The following is a 17,789-nucleotide window of genomic DNA, read 5'->3' on the forward strand; positions in this document are numbered from 1 at the left end:
ATTTTACAAGGTTTACATGAAGAGGGGGAATGCCGGCAGCTGGAATTCTCGGCTGGAAAAGGAGAAAATATTAGAGACCTATTCTACACATCTCCAAAAGTCCTGAAACTCCACGGGAGCACTTTTCAGAATATATAAAAAATATTGGGTGCAAGAAGTACCAGAGGGGGGCCACACCCTGGCCACGAGGGTGGGGGCGCGCCCCCTGCCTCGTGGGCTCCCTGGTGGCCCTCCGATGCCCATCTTCTGCTATATGAGGTATTTTGTCCGAGAAAAAATCAGAAGCAAGCTTACGGGACGAAACTCCGCCGCCACGAGGCGGAACCAATCTAGGGCTCAGGCGGAGCTGTTCTGCCAGGGAAACTTCCCTCCGGGAGGGGGAAATCATCACCATCGTCCTCACCAATGATCCTCTCATCGGGAGGGGGTCAACCTCCATCAACATCTTTACCAGCACCATCTCATCTCAAGCCCTAGTTCATCTCTTGTATCCAATCTTTGTATCCAAACCTCAGATTAGTACATGTGGGTTGCTAGTAGTGTTGATTATTCCTTGTAGTTGATGATAGTTGGTTTACTTGGTGGAAGATCATATGTTCAGATCCATTATGCGTATTAATACCCCTCTGATTATGAACATGAATATGCTTTGTGAGTAGTTACGTTTGTTCCTGAGGACATGGGGGAAGTCTTGCTATTAGTAGTCATGTGAATTTGGTATTGGTTCGATATTTTGATGAGATGTATGTTGTCATCCCTCTAGTGGTGTCATGTGAACGTCGACTACATGACACTTCACCATTGTTTGGGCCTAGAGGGAGGCATTGGGAAGTAATAAGTAGATGATGGGTTGCTAGAGTGACAGAAGCTTAAATCCTAGTTTATGTGTTGCTTCGTAAGGGGCTGATTTGGATCCATATGTTTCATGCTATGGTTAGGTTTACCTTAATACTTCTGTTGTAGTTGCGGATTCTTGCAATGGGGGTTAATCATAAGTGGGATGCTTGTCCGAGTAAGGACAACACCCAAGCACCGGTCCACCCACATATCAAATTATCAGAGTACCAAACGCGAATCATATGAACGTGATGAAAACTAGCTTGACGATAATTCCCATGTGTCCTCGGGAGCGCTTTACTTCATATAAGAGTTTGTCTAGGCTTGTCCTTTGCTACAAAAAGGACTGGGCCATCTTGCTGCACCTTATTTACTTTTATTACTTGCTACTCATTACAAATTACCTCATCACAAAACTATCTATTACCGATAATTTCAGTGCTTGCAGAGAATACCTTGCTGAAAACTGCTTATCATTTCCTTCTGCTCCTCGTTGGGTTCGATACTCTTACTTATCGAAAAGGCTATGATAGATCCCCTACACTTGTGGGTCATCAAGACTCTTTTCTGGCACCGTTGCCGGGGAGTGAAGCCCCTTTAGTAGGTGGAATTTGGTAAGGAAAAATTTATATAGTGTGCTGAAATTTACTGTCACTTGTTACTATGGAACATAATCCTTTGAGGGGTTTGTTCGAGGTATATTCACCTTGTCCAGAACCACAATTAGTTATCCCTCAACCTACTGAACCTACTGAAAATTTTTACTTTGAAATTCCTTTGGGTATGATAGAGAAACTGCTAGCTAATCCTATTGTAGGAGATGGAACATTACATCCCGACTTACACTTAATCTATGTGGATGAACTTTCTGGATTATTTGAGCTTGCAGGTATGCCCGATGATGTTATCAAGAAGAAGGTCTTCTCTTTATCTTTGAAGGGAGATGCATTGACATGGTATAGGCTATGTGATGATATGGGATCACGGGACTACAAACGGTTGAAATTGGAATTCCATCAGAAGTTTTATCCTATGCATCTTGTTCATCGTGATCGTAATTATATATATAATTTTTGGCCTCGCGAAGGAGAAAGCATCGCTCAAGCTTGGGGGAGGCTTAAGTCAATGTTATATTCATGCCCCAATCATGAGCTCTCAAGATAAATGATTATTCAAAAAAATTATGCTCAGCTTTCTCTCAGTAATCGCTCCATGCTCGATACTTCTTGTACTGGATCTTTTATGATGAAGACTGTTGAATTCAAATGGAATTTTTTGGGTAGATTAAACGCAACTCTGAAGATTGGGATCTCGACGAAGGTAAGGAGTCAGGTATGACACCTAAGTTTGATTGTGTTAAATCTTTTATGGATATTGATGTTTTCAGTAAGTTTAGCACTAAATATGGACTTGACTCTGAGATAGTAGCTTCTTTCTGTGAATCTTTTTCTACTCATGTTGATCTCCCTAAGGAGAAGTGATTTAAATATAATCCTCCCATTGAAACAAAAGTAGTTGCACCTATTAAAGTTGAAGAAAAAACTATCACTTATGATGATCCTGTTGTCCCCACTGCTTATGTTGAGAAACCACCTTTCCCTGTTAGAATTAAGGATCATGCTAAAGCTTCAACTGTAGTCAACAAGAGTAATATTAGGACACACAAACCCCCTGAGGAAGTTAAAGTTGAACCTAATATTTCTATTGTTAAAGATCTCTTGGCTGATAATATTGATGGGCATGTTATTTACTTTTCTGATGAGACTGCTAGAATTGCTAAACCTGGTGCTAAAGATAAACATAGACCTGTGGTAGGCATGCCTGTTATTTCTATTAAAATAGGAGATCATTGTTATCATGGCTTATGTGATATGGGTGCTAGTGCAAGTGCAATACCTCATTCCTTATACAAAGAAATTATGCATGATATTGCACCTGCTGAGATAGAAGATATCGATGTTACCATTAAGCTTGCCAATAGAGATACTATTTCCCCAATTGGGATTGTTAGAGATGTTGAAGTCTTGTGTGGGAAGGTTAAATACCCAGCTGATTTTCTTGTTCTTAGTTCCCCACAAGATAGCTTTTGTCCCATTATATTTGGTAGACCCTTCTTGAATACAGTTAATGCTAAGATAGACTGCAATACGAATATTGTTTCTGTTGGTTTGGATGATATGTCTCATGAGTTTAATTTTTCTAAATTTCATAGACAACCTCGTGATGAAGAATTGCCTAATAAAGATGAAAGTATTGGTCTTGCTTCTATTTCTGTGCCTCCTAATGATCCTTTAGAACAATATTTGCTAGACCATGAGAATGATATGTTTATGAATGAAAGAAGGGAAATAGATGAAGTATTCTTTAAACAAGGACCCATTCTGAAACACAATTTTCCTGTTGAAATCCTAGGGGATCCTCCTCCACCCAAGGGTGATCCCGTGTTTGAGCTTAAACCATTATCTGATACTCTTAAATATGCTTATCTTGATGAAAAGAAGATATATCCTGTTATTATTAGCGCTAACCTTTCAGAGAAGGAGGAAGAAAAATTATTGAAAACTCTGAAGAAGCACCGTGCTGCTATTGGATATACTCTTGATGATCATAAGGGCATTAGTTCCACTCTATGTCAACACAAAATAAATTTGGAAAAAGATGCCAAACCAGTTATTGATCACCAATGACGGCTGAATCCTAAGATGAAAGAAGTGGTAAGAAAATAAATACTAAAGCTCCTTGAGGCAGGTATAATTTATCCCGTTGCTGATAGTCAGTGGGTAAGTCCTGTCCATTGTGTCCCTAAGAAGGGAGGTATCACCATTGTTCCTAATGATAAAGATGAATTGATCCTGCAAAGAATTATTATAGGTTATAGGATGGTAATTAATTTCCGAAAATTAAATAAAGATACTAAAAAAGATCATTACCCTTTGCCTTTTATTGATCAAATTCTAGAAAGATTATACAAACATACACATTTTTGCTTTCTAGATGGTTACTCTGGCTTCTCTCAAATACCCGTGTCAGCTGATGATCAAGCAAAGACCACTTTTACTTGCCCTTTCGGTACTTTTGCTTATATACGTATGCCTTTTGGTTTATGTAATGCACCAGCTACCTTTCAAAGATGCATGATGGCTATATTCTCTAACTTTTGTGAAAAGATTTGTGAGGTATTCATGGATGATTTCTCCGTTTATGGATCCTCTTTTGATGATTGCTTGAGCAACCTTGATCGAGTTTTGCAGAGATGTGAAGAAACTAATCTTGTTCTGAATTGGGAGAAATGCCACTTTATGGTTAATGAAGGTATTGTCTTGGGGCATAAAATTTCTGAAAGAGGCATTGAAGTTGATAAAGCTAAAGTTGATGCTATTGTAAAGATGCCATGTCACAAGGACATTAAAGGTATAAGAAGCTTCCTCGGTCACGCCGGTTTTTATAGGTGGTTCATTAAGGACTTCTCAAAAATTTCTAGGCCTCTGAGTAATCTATTACAAAAAGATATTCCTTTTGTCGTTGATGATGATTGTGTAGAAGCATTTGAAATACTTAACAAAGCATTGATTTCTGCACCTATTGTTCAGCCACCTGATTGGAATTTACCCTTTGAAATTATGTGTGATGCTAGTGATTATGCTGTAGGTGTTGTTCTAGGGCAAAGAGTTGATAAGAAATTAAATGTTATTCAATATGCTAGTAAAACTCTAGACAATGCCCAAAGAAATTATGCTACCACTGAAAAAGAATTTTTAGCAGTTGTTTTTGCTTGTGATAAGTTCAGACCTTATATTGTTGATTCTAAAGTAACTATTCACACTGATCATGCTGCTATTAAATATCTTATGGAAAAGAAAGATGCTAAACCTAGACTTATTAGATGGGTTCTCCTACTACAAGAATTTGATTTGCATATCATTGATAGAAAGGGAGCTGAGAACCCCATTGTAGACAACTTGTCTAGGTTAGAGAATGTTCTTGATGACCCACTACCTATTGATGATAGTTTTCCTGATGAACAATTAAATGTCATAAATGCTTCTCGTACTGCTCCATGGTATGCTGATTATGCTAATTACATTGTTGCTAAGTTTATACCACCTAGTTTCACATACCAGCAAAAGAAAAAGTTCTTCTATGATTTAAGACATTACTTTTGGGATGACCCACACCTTTATAAAGAAGGAGTAGATGGTGTTATTAGACGTTGTATACCTGATCATGAACGGGAACAGATCCTACACAAGTGTCACTCCAAACTTATGGAGGACACCACGCTGGAGATAGAATTGCGCATAAGGTATTGCAATCCAGTTTTTATTGGCCTACTCTCTTCAAGGATGCTCGTAAGTTCGTCTTATCTTGTGATGAATGTGAAAGAATAGGTAATATTAGTAGACTTCGAGAAATGCCTATGAATTATTCACTTGTTATTGAACCATTTGATGTTTGGGGCTTTGATTATATGGGACCATTTCCTTCCTCTAATGGGTATACACATATTTTAGTTGATGTTGATTATGTTACTAAGTGGGTAGAAGCTGTTCCAACTAGTAGTGCTGATCATAACACCTCTATTAAGATGCTTAAATAAGTTATTTTCCCGAGGTTTGGAGTCCCTAGATATTTAACGACTGATGGTGGTTCACATTTTATTCATGGTTCTTTTCGTAAAATGCTTGCTAAGTATGATGTTAATCACAGAATTGCATCTCCTTATCACCCACAGTCTAGTGGTCAAGTAGAATTGAGTAATAGAGATCTCAAATTAATTTTGCAAAAGACTGTTAATAGATCCAGGAAGAATTGGTCCAAGAAACTTGATGATGCATTCTGGGCCTATAGAACTGCATATAAAAATCCTATGGGTATGTCTCCGTATAAAATGGTTTATGGAAAAGCATGTCACTTACCTCTCGAACTAGAACATAAGGCATATTGGGCTATTAAAGAGCTCAATTATGATTTTAAACTTGCTGGTGAGAAGAGGTTATTTGACATTAGCTCATTGGATGAATGGAGAAGCCAAGCCTATGAGAATGCCAAACTGTTTAAAGAAAAAGTTAAAAGATGACATGACAAAAGGATACAAAAGTGTGAGTTTAATGTAGGTGATTATGTATTGTTATACAACTCTCGTTTAAGATTTTTTGTAGGAAAACTTCTCTCTAAATGGGAAGGTCCTTACATTATCGAGGAGGTCTATCGTTCCGGTGCCATAAAAATCAACAACTTCGAAGGCACAAATCCGAAGGTGGTGAACGGTCAAAGATTAAACATTATATCTCAGGTAATCCTATAAATGTTGAAACTAATATTATCGAAACCGTAACCCCGGAGGAATACATAAGGGACACTTTCCAGAATGTTTCAGACCCCGAAAAGGAATAGGTATGTGGTACGGTAAGTAAACTGACTCCAAAACAGTTCTAATGACAATTTTTCTCCGTTTTGGAATATTTAGAAAAATAGGAAAATAAGAAGCAGTCCGCGAAGGACACGAGGCTTCCATGAGGGTGGGAGGCGCGCCCTACCCCCTGGGCGCGCCCCCTGCCTCGTGGGCACCTCGTGTGCTCTCCGAACTCTGTTTTCTTGAACGATACTTCTTTTGGTTGGTAAAAAATCATTATATAATCTCCCAAAGGTTTTGACCACCGTATCACGCAAATATCTCATGTCTTTGTTTCGAGCTGTCCTGCTGCAGATTAGAGCAACATGTCGCCCCAGGATTCGGAAGGAGAAAGCTATGTGGTTGATTACCTTGCAGATCCTAAGGTCTATGGGGATGTGGAGCATTGTGGTTGGACTACGGAAGAAGAAGAGGAAGTCCCATTACCTCAACCTGAGGACATGCATGTGGAGTTCAAAAATTCAAGCCTCCCTGATAGAGCAAAGAAACTTAAGAACGAGTTTATTCCATTTCGCCTCTTGCAGGAAAACAAGCATGAATTATGCAAAAAGATATTAAGCCTGGTGTAGGAGATTGATGACCTGAGGGATCAAAATTCTGTCCTCAAGCACAAATTAAGGAAGAAGCATACACCATTAACAAAACCATCATCTTCGGCACCCCCAAAGAAGGAGACATAATCACATGGGTATGGGCACTCCCCTTGGCAACTGCCAAGCTTGGGGGAGTGCCCCGGTATCGTATCACCATCACTTTTATCTCTACCATTTTCTTAGTTCGATCCTTTTGATAATATCTTGATCTAGTAGAATAAAGTTTTAGCATGATCTAGTTATGAGTTTTGCTTTATGATCCTTCTATGTAATCGAGTCAGTGAGCTATATATAATAAAGATTAGTGTTGAGTCAAGGGCTTGATTATTTTGCTATGATCTTGAGGGAATTAAATAAAATAAAAGAGAAGAAATAAAAAGAAATAAAGAGATCATATGGATCTTATGGAGAGTAATGAGCACACATAAAAAGAGTATGATGAATAAAAGTTGCTGAGAGTTGACAAACATAGTTTTGGTCATCGTTGCAATTAATAGGAAGTAATAAATAAACAGAGGTTCACATATAAATATACTATCTTGGACATCTTTTATGATTGTGAGCACTCATTAAAGTAAGACATGCTAAAAGTTGACGTTGGACAAGGAAGACAACATAATGGGTTATGTTTTCTTACATCTGAGATAAATTATATTGTCATGGATCATCCAACATGTTGAGCTTGCCTTTCCCTCTCATGCTAACCAAGTTCTCTACACCAATAAGAAATACTACTTGTGCTTCCAAATATCCCTAAACCCAGTTTTTCCATGAGAGTCCACCATATCTACCTATGGATTGAGTAAGATCCTTCAAGTAAGTTGTCATCGGTCCAAGCAATAAAAATTGCTGTCTAAATATGTATGACTTATTAATGTGGAGAAAATAAGCTTTATACGATCTTGTGATGTGGAAGAAATAAAAGTGACAGACTGCATAATAAAGGTCCATATCACAAGTGGCAATATAAAGTGACGTTCTTTTGCATTAAGATTTTGTGCATCCAACCAAAAAAGTGCATGACAACCTCTGCTCCCTTCTGCGAAGGGCCTATCTTTTACTTTTATCTTCTACCTTATATAAGATTCATGGTGATCTTCACCTTTCCTTTTAAATTTTATCCTTTGGCAAGCACAATGTGTTGGAAAGATCCTGATATATATAGCTAATTGGATGTGAGTCTTCATGAACTATTATTGTTGACATTACCCTTGAGGTAAAACGTTGGGAGGCAAAACTATAAGCCCCTATATTTCTGTGTGTCCGATTAAAACTTCATACCCATAAATATTGCATGAGTGTTAGCAATTGTGAAAGACTAAATGATAGTTGAGTATGAGGACTTGCTGAAAAGCTCTTATATTGACTCTTTCCTATGTTCTGATAAATTGCAATTGCCTCAATGACTGAGATTAGAGTTTGTTGGTTCTCAATGAAGTTTATGATTCATACTTGAAATTGTTATTGAATTGTTACTTTAGCATAAGAGATCATATGACAATATATACATATGTTCCTGTTCTAAGAATGATCATGATGCCCTCATGTCCGTATTTTATCTTTATCGACACCTCTATCTCTAAACATGTGGACATATTTTTCTATTTCGGTTTTCGCTTGAGGACAAGTGAGGTCTAAGCTTGCGGGAGTTGATACGACCATTTTGCATCATGCTTTTATATCGATATTTATTGCATTATGGGCTGTTATTACACATTATGTCACAATACTTATGCATATTCTCTCTTATGTTACAAGGTTTACATGAAGAGGGGGAACGCCGCCAGCTGGAATTCTGGGCTGGAAAAGGAGAAAATATTAGAGACCTATTCTGCACATCTCCAAAACTCCTGAAACTCCACGGGAGCACTTTTCAGAATATATAAAAAATAGTGGGCGCAAGAAGTACCAGAGGGGGGCCACACCCTGGCCACGAGGGTGGGGGCGCGCCCTTCACCCCTAGGCGCGCCCCCTACCTTGTGGGCTCCCTGGTGGCTCCCTGATGCCCATCTTCTGCTATATGAGGTCTTTCGTCCGAGAAAAAATTAGAAGCAAGCTTACGGGACGAAACTCCACTGCCACGAGGCGGAACCTTGGCGGAACCAATCTAGGGCTCTGGCGGAGCTGTTCTGCCGGGGAAACATCCCTCCGGGAGGGGGAAATCATCAACATCGTCATCACCAATGATCCTCTCATCGGGAGGGGGTCAATCTCCATCAACATCTTCACCAGCACCATCTCATCTCAAACCCTAGTTCATCTTTTGTATCCAAACCTCAGATTGGTACCTGTGGGTTGCTAGTAGTGTTGATTACTCCTTGTAGTTGATGATAGTTGGTTTACTTGGTGGAAGATCACATGTTCAGATCCATTATGCATATTAATACCCCTCTGATTATGAACATGAATATGCTTTGTGAGTAGTTATGTTTGTTCCTGAGGACATGGGAGAAGTCTTGCTATTAGTAGTCATGTGAATTTGGTATTCGTTCGATATTTTGATGAGATGTATGTTGTCTTCCCTCTAGTGGTGTCATGTGAATGTCGACTACATGACACTTCACAATTGTTTGGGCCTAGAGGGAGGCATTGGGAAGTAATAAGTAGATGATGGGTTGCTAGAGTGACAGAAGCTTAAACCCTAGTTTATGCGTTGCTTCGTAAGGGGAAGATTTGGATCCATATGTTTCATCCTATGGTTAGGTTTAACTTAATACTTCTGTTGTAGTTGCAGTGCTTGCAATGGGGGTTAATCATAAGTGGGATGCTTGTCCAAGTAAGGACAGCACCCAACCACCGGTCCACCCACATATCAAATTATCAAAGTACGGAATGCGAATCATATGAACATGATGCAAACTAGCTTGACGATAATTCCCATGTGTCCTCGGGAGCGCTTTACTTCATATAAGAGTTTGTCCAGGCTTGTCCTTCGCTACAAAAAGGATCAGGCCATCTTGCTGCACCTTATTTACTTTTATTACTTGCTACTCGTTACAAATTACCTTATCACAAAACTATCTGTTACCGATAATTTCAGTGCTTGCAGAGAATACCTTGCTGAAAACTGCTTATCATTTCCTTGTGCTCCTTGTTGGGTTCGACACTCTTACTTATCAAAAAGGCTACGATAGATCCCCTAGACTTGTGGGTCATCAATCAGCCATTTGAATTGGTGATGGAGAAATCTGGAGTGAAAACAAGGACTTCAAAGCAGACAATGCTAATTGGTGAAGCAGATATCTTGCTGGTTACAGATAGCTCTTCAGAGGAGGATTCAGAGGCAGATGACCAGTCCTATTATCCCCCTGAGGTGTATGCTCAAACTTGGCAGGGTTATATTACTCATATCATGCATATGTTGTATTGCAATGCTTAGTTTTTACATCATATACATGATATTGAATGCCATCTCCTTAGTTGACACATCATATATGCGATTGCCCTCTGCTCACTTCCTTAGTATATAAATCATATATTTGAATTATATCATGCCATCATGTTTACATAGACAGCATGTATCTGAATTACGGCATGCCAACCCATTTTCTAACGACATAATATAGTTATATCATCTCATCCTGTTCACATAGTCATCATATTTTGAATTATGTCATTCTATCCGTGAATTATATCATGCCATCATGTTTCCATCGACGGCATGTTTGTGATTTATGGCATGCCAACCACTTTAATAGACACATCTTATAGTTATATCATGTAATCCTGTTTACATACTCATCATATTTTGATGTATGTCATTCTATCATGTTTAGGTAGCCATCATACATGTGAAATTGTGTCATGCTATCCTGTTTAATTAGCCATCATATATGTGAAATTGTGTCCTTCTATTCTGTTTGGTTAGACAACATAAATGTGAATTATTTCATGCCTTGTTTTCTTCCCTACTATCCATTGCACCTGTCTATCTTACAATGTCTGTACATTCAATTACTTTTCTAGTTAATCAGCCATTTCAATTGGAGGGGTGATGGCAACATCTGTGGGAGTAAAAACATGGTCTTCAGAAAAGATCATGCTACCTGTCGATGGGGATAGAACCACGGTTGTACTTGCCCAAGAACCAGCCCCACCACACATAACCCAGACTCACGCAGATTGTACCCCTACCCAGTTGGACAGAGAACCTGCTACACCCCTTCTAACCCCAACCCCAGCAGATAGTAACCGAGTTCCCGTTGACACAGCACTGACTCCACCACAGAGCACCCAAACATGAGCAGTTAGTAAGGCAACTGTAGTGCCTAAAGCACGAGGACCACCACTCCAAACCCCAAGTCAACGCTTAAAGCAGAAGAAGAATTTCCGTAGCTATGTTTCATACTACTTTTCTCTTGCATCACTGTATTTACTCATACCAACTAATTTGAAATTTGAAGGATGCAATTGAAACTCCAATGGCGCAACAGGTATGTTTCAAACCTGTTTCTTTAACGTGTTTACTGTTGTAACTTGCTCTATGTTGATTTCAGTTTCAATTGAATAAACAGTTATATTCTCATGCCATGCACCTTACAAGTGTTGTTATTGTTGTGTAGTTTCCCACACTTATATTCTATCTAAGTTGCTTTGTCTTTAATAGATATGATTCGAACTGTATCTATCTTGATTTGGCAACATAAACTAGAATTATATAGACCATACAGTGACCATACTACATAGATATATGTTTGTTTCATGCTGTTATCTTGTCCACCTTACTACTGAACTGGTTTACCAAAATGAGTTTCATATACTACATTGTAAACCTGTGATGTGTTTGTTTGTTTCTCTTTTAGAATGCGGATAAAATATTGGAGAAGAGTACCCCGTTATGCAATGGTACAGGAAGTAATGCAGATAAGGTTCAAGATAGTGAGACATCCTTGTTGGTCTCCAAGAAAGCTGATAAAAACTATATTGAAGACACTGAGACAACCCCAAAGTCCTGTCTTGATATAGTGTTCAAGTTACTGGCTACTACTGCTGGCACCAGCTCTTCGAACTCGCTGCCTGAATCAGTTCGGCTTCTTGAGTCAACTTTAAGTTGAAAGTCAACGATCATATGTTATGCGATAGGAAGCCGAAGGACTGAGGAAGTCCCTGCAGAATTCAGATGCATACTTTCTGGTGCAACAACAAGTGCTGGAGGATTTAAGCGCCAAACAAGAGAAAGTTAATAAGCTTGCTAAGCATCTTGCCAGCGTTATGGCTACCCAGGATATTGTTTCTTGAGCTCTTCTGAAGTGGTTTCGGTTCTGGACTTGTTTTGCTGCGGCGTTTATATGCTGCTTTGTTCCCTATATTTGCACTGGTGGCGAACTTTGATGCCCAGTGGATGTAATATGTGTAATAGCCGTGATAGCCTAACGTAAGTTGCTTGCCTATTTATTTCATTATTGTCTTGTTTATTTGTTTTCTTGTAGTCAGTGCAGTTCTTTTTCCGTGGTTTGCTAGTGGCCGCAATAGCCTATTTTTTAAAACTAGGCCACATTAACCATGGGCTACATATTTACTGTAGTTAACATGGGCCTCCTACGGGCCGTAGAAACAATGGGCCTCCTACGGGCCATAGAAACAATGGGCCTTCTACGGGGCATAGAAACAATGGGCCTTATACGGGCCGTAGACACAATGGTCCTTCTACGGGCCGTATCATCAATGGGCCTTCTACGGGCCGTATGATCGGTTGGCCAAACATGGGCCAATAACAGACCACATTATGGTCGTAAATGGGCTAGAGTTGAAATTGTCCGTTCATGGGCTGACCATAATGGGTTGTCGTTAATCGGCCGTATTTGATGACGCAATGAAAACGGCCCAACGTGGCCACAAACGGGCCGACTGTAACCACGGACTGAATTTGGCCCACAAGCACAAAATGACAGTAATGGGCCGAAAGTAAACGGATGCTGGAAATGAGCCCAAGAATAAATGGGCCCTGAGAAGGCCGAAAGATAACATGGGCTGGAAACGGCCCAACGGAATAATGGGTCGTTAATGGGTATAAAGTGATACACTGTTCATTACGGGCCAGTTTTACCACGGGTCGTTAATGGGCCGAGGGTTACTAAGGGCCTCATATGGGCCGAAAGATGTCATGGGCCATACATGGGCCGGAAGTTAAAACGGGCTGGAATTATATTGGACGGCCCAGATGACGCTACTGGGCCTAATTCGGATAGGCCGTAAACGGGCCCTGGGTTAGCGGGCTGTAAATTGGCTATATGCGAACAGGCCGTTCACAGGCTTGCCGTGGGCCGGCCCGCCACCTTTTGACCAAGTCAAATGGGCCGGCCTTTTCACAGGAATGGGCCTCTGTTGGGCCGTGCCACATGTCGACGTATCATAGGCACTTTGGGTCCAATGAGTGGATGACATCTGTCCCAACGGCGAGCCGACACGTGTTCCCTCCAGCCAATGATGATTTTACACGTGAAAAATCCCCATTGGTCGGGGCTGTTAACGGGTTATCGGATCCAAAACCGGACCTGATAGCTTAACGGTGTTCCTTTACGGTGGATGCCACGTGTCGGTCACCCTTGACAAACGCACTTCTGTGACGCTCGATTTATCGTCATGGAAGTGGACACTTCCGTGATGATAATTTTGGTAATGTCATGGAACACTTCTACGACAGCACAGTTATGACTATCTTGATTCTGTCATAAATTTGTCATGGATGTACATGCATGACAGAAAACATGACCTACTGTGATAAACACGTATCATGACGGAAGTGTATTTTTTAGTAGTGCTATTAGCTTATATATATATTGGTAGTTTTCTAGGGAGTACTCTTTTCTAAAAGAAGCACCAATCTATTTTTCTTTATTTGTACACAGTGTCACAACTTTTTTTTGGTCTAGAGCTATTTTAGGGTGATTGGCGTAGTACTCGGACACTGATTGTAAGCATGATTTTCATTAGCTGTCACACTGATTGTAAGCATGAGCAGATGGAAGATTAGGTTAGTGCAAAGCTTACCTTAAACCCTACCGCTGCCATTGAAATGATGCGAGCATCGAGGGAACCATGGAGAATGGTGGGGAAGCGACATCGCGCACATCCGGCCTCCTCTTGCGGTGGGAGAACGAATACTCCTGCAGCTCCGACTTGGTTTGCACCCTCACGAACGGCACACCATACTCGATCGATTCGTTATCCTCTGGATTCTCGACCTTCGACCTGTACGCCCACCACCTCCACCTGACTTTCTCCTCGGGCGAATCTGTCTGCTCCATCACCCAGAGGAGATACTTGATGAACTCAAAGGACTGTGGCATGACTGCCGCCGAGGAGTACATCGCCGCCCTCATCACCACTATCTCGTTCTTTCGCATACATTGCCACATGGCCCTCACCGTCCTCGAAGTCTCCCACTCGTTTTCAAACCAAGTAAGGATCTCCTTCAACCTGGCTAACTTCGCATGGTCGACGTTAGTGATCTGCCCAATTTGCTGCCGCATCCTCTCCATAGATGTCCTTCTAAGAGGTCCAGTTCTAGCTTTGGAAGATGGGAGGAGAGGATGGTATTGCAATGGGGAAGAGGGAGAGGCGAGACAGTGGTTTTGCAATGGAGAAGATGGAGAGGAGAGGGGTGGTTTTGCAATGGAGAAGAGGGAGAGGCGAGATGGTGGTTCTGGAATGGAGATGATGAAGAGGAGAGGAGGTGGTTTTGCAATGGAGAAGAGGGAGAGGAGTGTGCGGCAGCGATTTAGGATTGGACGAGCGGGCTGGCGCGCTGTGACTGGATCAAAATCAAAATCAATTTACCCTTCAATTAAGAAAGCGACCCCACATTAACTAGTCTCCCTTTTATTCTGGGTCATATTTGACCATGATTTTCACAAATAAAATATATGTTATACGTTGCAAAAATAATATAATTTGAAAGTACATTCAGATACGAACCAAACGATACAATTTTATGTGACATGCATTCACATTTTGCTTGTCAAATACAATACGTGGTCAAACTTTGACCCAAAATATGCAAAAAAAAATACTTCCAAGACCAGCGCCGCTCCTCTCCTCTTAAACCACTGCCGCTTGTCGGCGTTCTGGGAACGGGGGTCCCCAGACTTTCCTGCCTGCGGCCTACGGCGTGGCTCAAAGGGGGGCCTGGCACGGCCCGTCTTCATCAACACAGACCCAAGACCCTCGCGAGGGGCCAAGCCTCGCGGGGCGGACGACACGGAGCTTCCTCAGGCACGGCCTCATCAGGCTAGCTCGCGAGGAGGCAGAGAGATCAAGGCGGGGTACCTCACGAGGTGCCCGTGACGCAAGCCATGACGACCAAAGGCGCCAGGCGGGCGCCAGCCGCGTAGTGTCCTCCTTTCCTCTTTGGTGCAAAGGGAGCAAGCGCAGGCGACAACATCAAGCAAAGGCACCCGTTTCGGTGCAACGAGACCAAGACCAGTCCAACGACAGGGAGGAAGTCATTGTGGAGCCCAAGCCAGCGTCACCACCAGAGCCTTTGGCAGGCGAGGACCAACTTTAGTCAGGATAAGTGTACCAGATGTTCCCCTTCAAAATGGCCAATTGTTGGCGCCCTTCCCGCTCAATATTTGGGAAGAGGCCCAGGGCCTTTGCCTATAAATAGGACTAGCCACCCCTAGGGTAGAGGGATCAAGAATCGGCCAACCCAGAAACAAGCTGGGATCGAAGTCGGGTCGCAATCGAGAAGAGAGAGAGAGAGAGAGAGAGAGAGAGAGAGAGAGAGAGAGAGAAGGGTGACTGAACTCCTCCTAGCAGTTCGTCGCCCCAGCCAAGAACAAACCCTCGCGAGGCTGTTCTTCCTTGTATTGCTCTTCATCATCAGCCCAAGAGGCAATCCACCACACCACACACTGGAGTAGGGTATTACACCACAACGGCAGCCCGAACCAGTATAAACCATGTGTCTCTTGTGCTGTTCTTTCCATAGCTTAGATCTTAGCGAGGCGGAGGAGTGTAGGTAGGTAGAAGGCGAAATCTCCGCGCGCACCCCAGTGTTCGAACCTCAAGGGTCTGCCGGAACCCGAAATCCGACATTTGGCGCGCCAGGTAGGGGTGCGCCGGAATTCGTCTTCCACCACCCCGTTCTCCTCCGACCATCGCGTCCATGTCTAATGCTCGTTGGGCCCGCGCCAAGCGCCGGGCCGCTCTCGCCTCCCGCGTCGCCCAGATGGCTCCTGTCGGCGGGCGTCCTCACCGTTCCCCGTCACCTGCCGTCAATGCCGCCACCGGCCCGGCGGGGGACGAGCAGCAAGTGTCGTCTCAGCATCCATCCGTGCGGCAAGATGGCCGCACCGCTAGTCCCTCGCTCACCCCAGCTGGTTCTTCGTCCCGCGCGCTCCGCGCACCCATGGAGGCTCGAGCTGTGCTCATCGCGGCAAACGAGCTCCTGCGCTACCGTCCCGTTGACGACGTCTATGAAGAATGGCTCGACCGCGTCGCCGAGCTCGTCCGTTCCGCAGGGGGCTCTCCTGCGCCGTCCGTTCCGCTGCATTGCACCCCGCCCCGCGCGGGTGACAAAGCTCCGGGGGCGCCCCAGCCGCCTCCTCCTCAAGAAGGCGCCATGGCTCCAAGGCGCGTGGCCCCTGGGCAGAACCTGCTCCGTCAGGTGCCAGCGCGGAAAGAGCAGAGCTGCCAAGAAGTCCCTCGCCCGCATGAAGCTGCCCGGGCGCTCCCTGCTCCAGCACGCCGCAACCATGCTCCTGCTCCCGCACGTCAAGACCCCGCGCTGCTCCCAGCTGCAGCGCGTGGGGACATGCAAGACCAAGCTCTCCGTCACCCAAGGCCTCCCGTGGCCACAGCAGGCTGCCGTGCCTTCACCATCGGGCTATGCAGCGTCGCGTGGCCCGGCAAGTTCAAGCCAGACCTGCCTCCTCGTTACGACGGCAAGGCCGACCCTGTGGAGTTCCTCCAGCTCTATGAGTTGGGCATCGAAGCTGCCAACGGAGACGAGAAGGTCATGGCGAACTGGTTTCCCATGGTGCTCAAGGACGAGGCCCGCACCTGGCTCCTGAACCTAGCTCCAGACACGATCTCCTCCTGGGACGAGATGCGCACCCGCTTCATCGCCAACTTCCACGGTACTCGCGACCGGCCACCCGCCGTGAGCGACATGCGCCGCATCAAGCAACAACCCGGAGAGACCCTGCAGAAGTACATCCAGCGCTTCAACAACGCACGCCTCAAGATTCCCAAGGTGACCGAGGAGGTCATCATCTCAGCATTCTCCTACGGCATGCGCGATGTCAAGATGAAGGAGGAGCTGGCGATGCATGAAGACCTGTGCACTTCCTTGGAGTTGTTCAACTTGGCAACCAAGTGCGCGAGTGCTGCAGAAGGGCGTCTCTCCCTCCTCGAGCTGCCTGCCGCAGACCCAGAAGAGAAGAAGCCCAAGGCCAAGGATGTGAAGGGCAAGGGGGCTGCCGTGCTCGCGGCAGAACCAGACACCAAGCGGGGCAGAGATCAGCCCGAATCTTCCAAGGGCAGTCGGTACTGTGTGTACCATGACCTCCACACCCACAACAACAATGAATGTCAAGAGCTCCAAGCCGTGCGAGAAGGAAGGATCGGCCGTCAGCCCGACCACGGTGACCGGGGCTACGGTCGAGGAGGAGGAAGGAACGCAGGATGCTGGGAAGACCGCTGCCCGTGCCAAGGGTGGCGCGATCAAGCTCACGAGGATCACTGGAAATACCCGCCTCGCGAGGGAGACTGGAGGGATCAGCCTCGTGAGGATCGCCCGCAAGGCAACGCAGGCCTCCCTCCGCTGCCGCCGTAGCCAAGGAGAAACGAGGACCGCCATCAGGACGAAGGGGGCTGGGGACTTCCAGGAGCCGCGCGCAATCGCCTGCATCCTGGGCGGGGCTCAAGCCCCAGCCTCTCAATGCATCTTCAAGTAGTTCGCCCGCGAAGTGAATGTAGTCCTCCCCAAGCTCGAAGCCACG

The sequence above is a fragment of the Triticum urartu genome, chromosome 4A (genome assembly GCF_056163025.1).
Source record: "Triticum urartu cultivar PI428250 chromosome 4A, HENAU_Tu73, whole genome shotgun sequence".
Taxonomy (NCBI): Eukaryota; Viridiplantae; Streptophyta; class Magnoliopsida; order Poales; family Poaceae; genus Triticum; species Triticum urartu.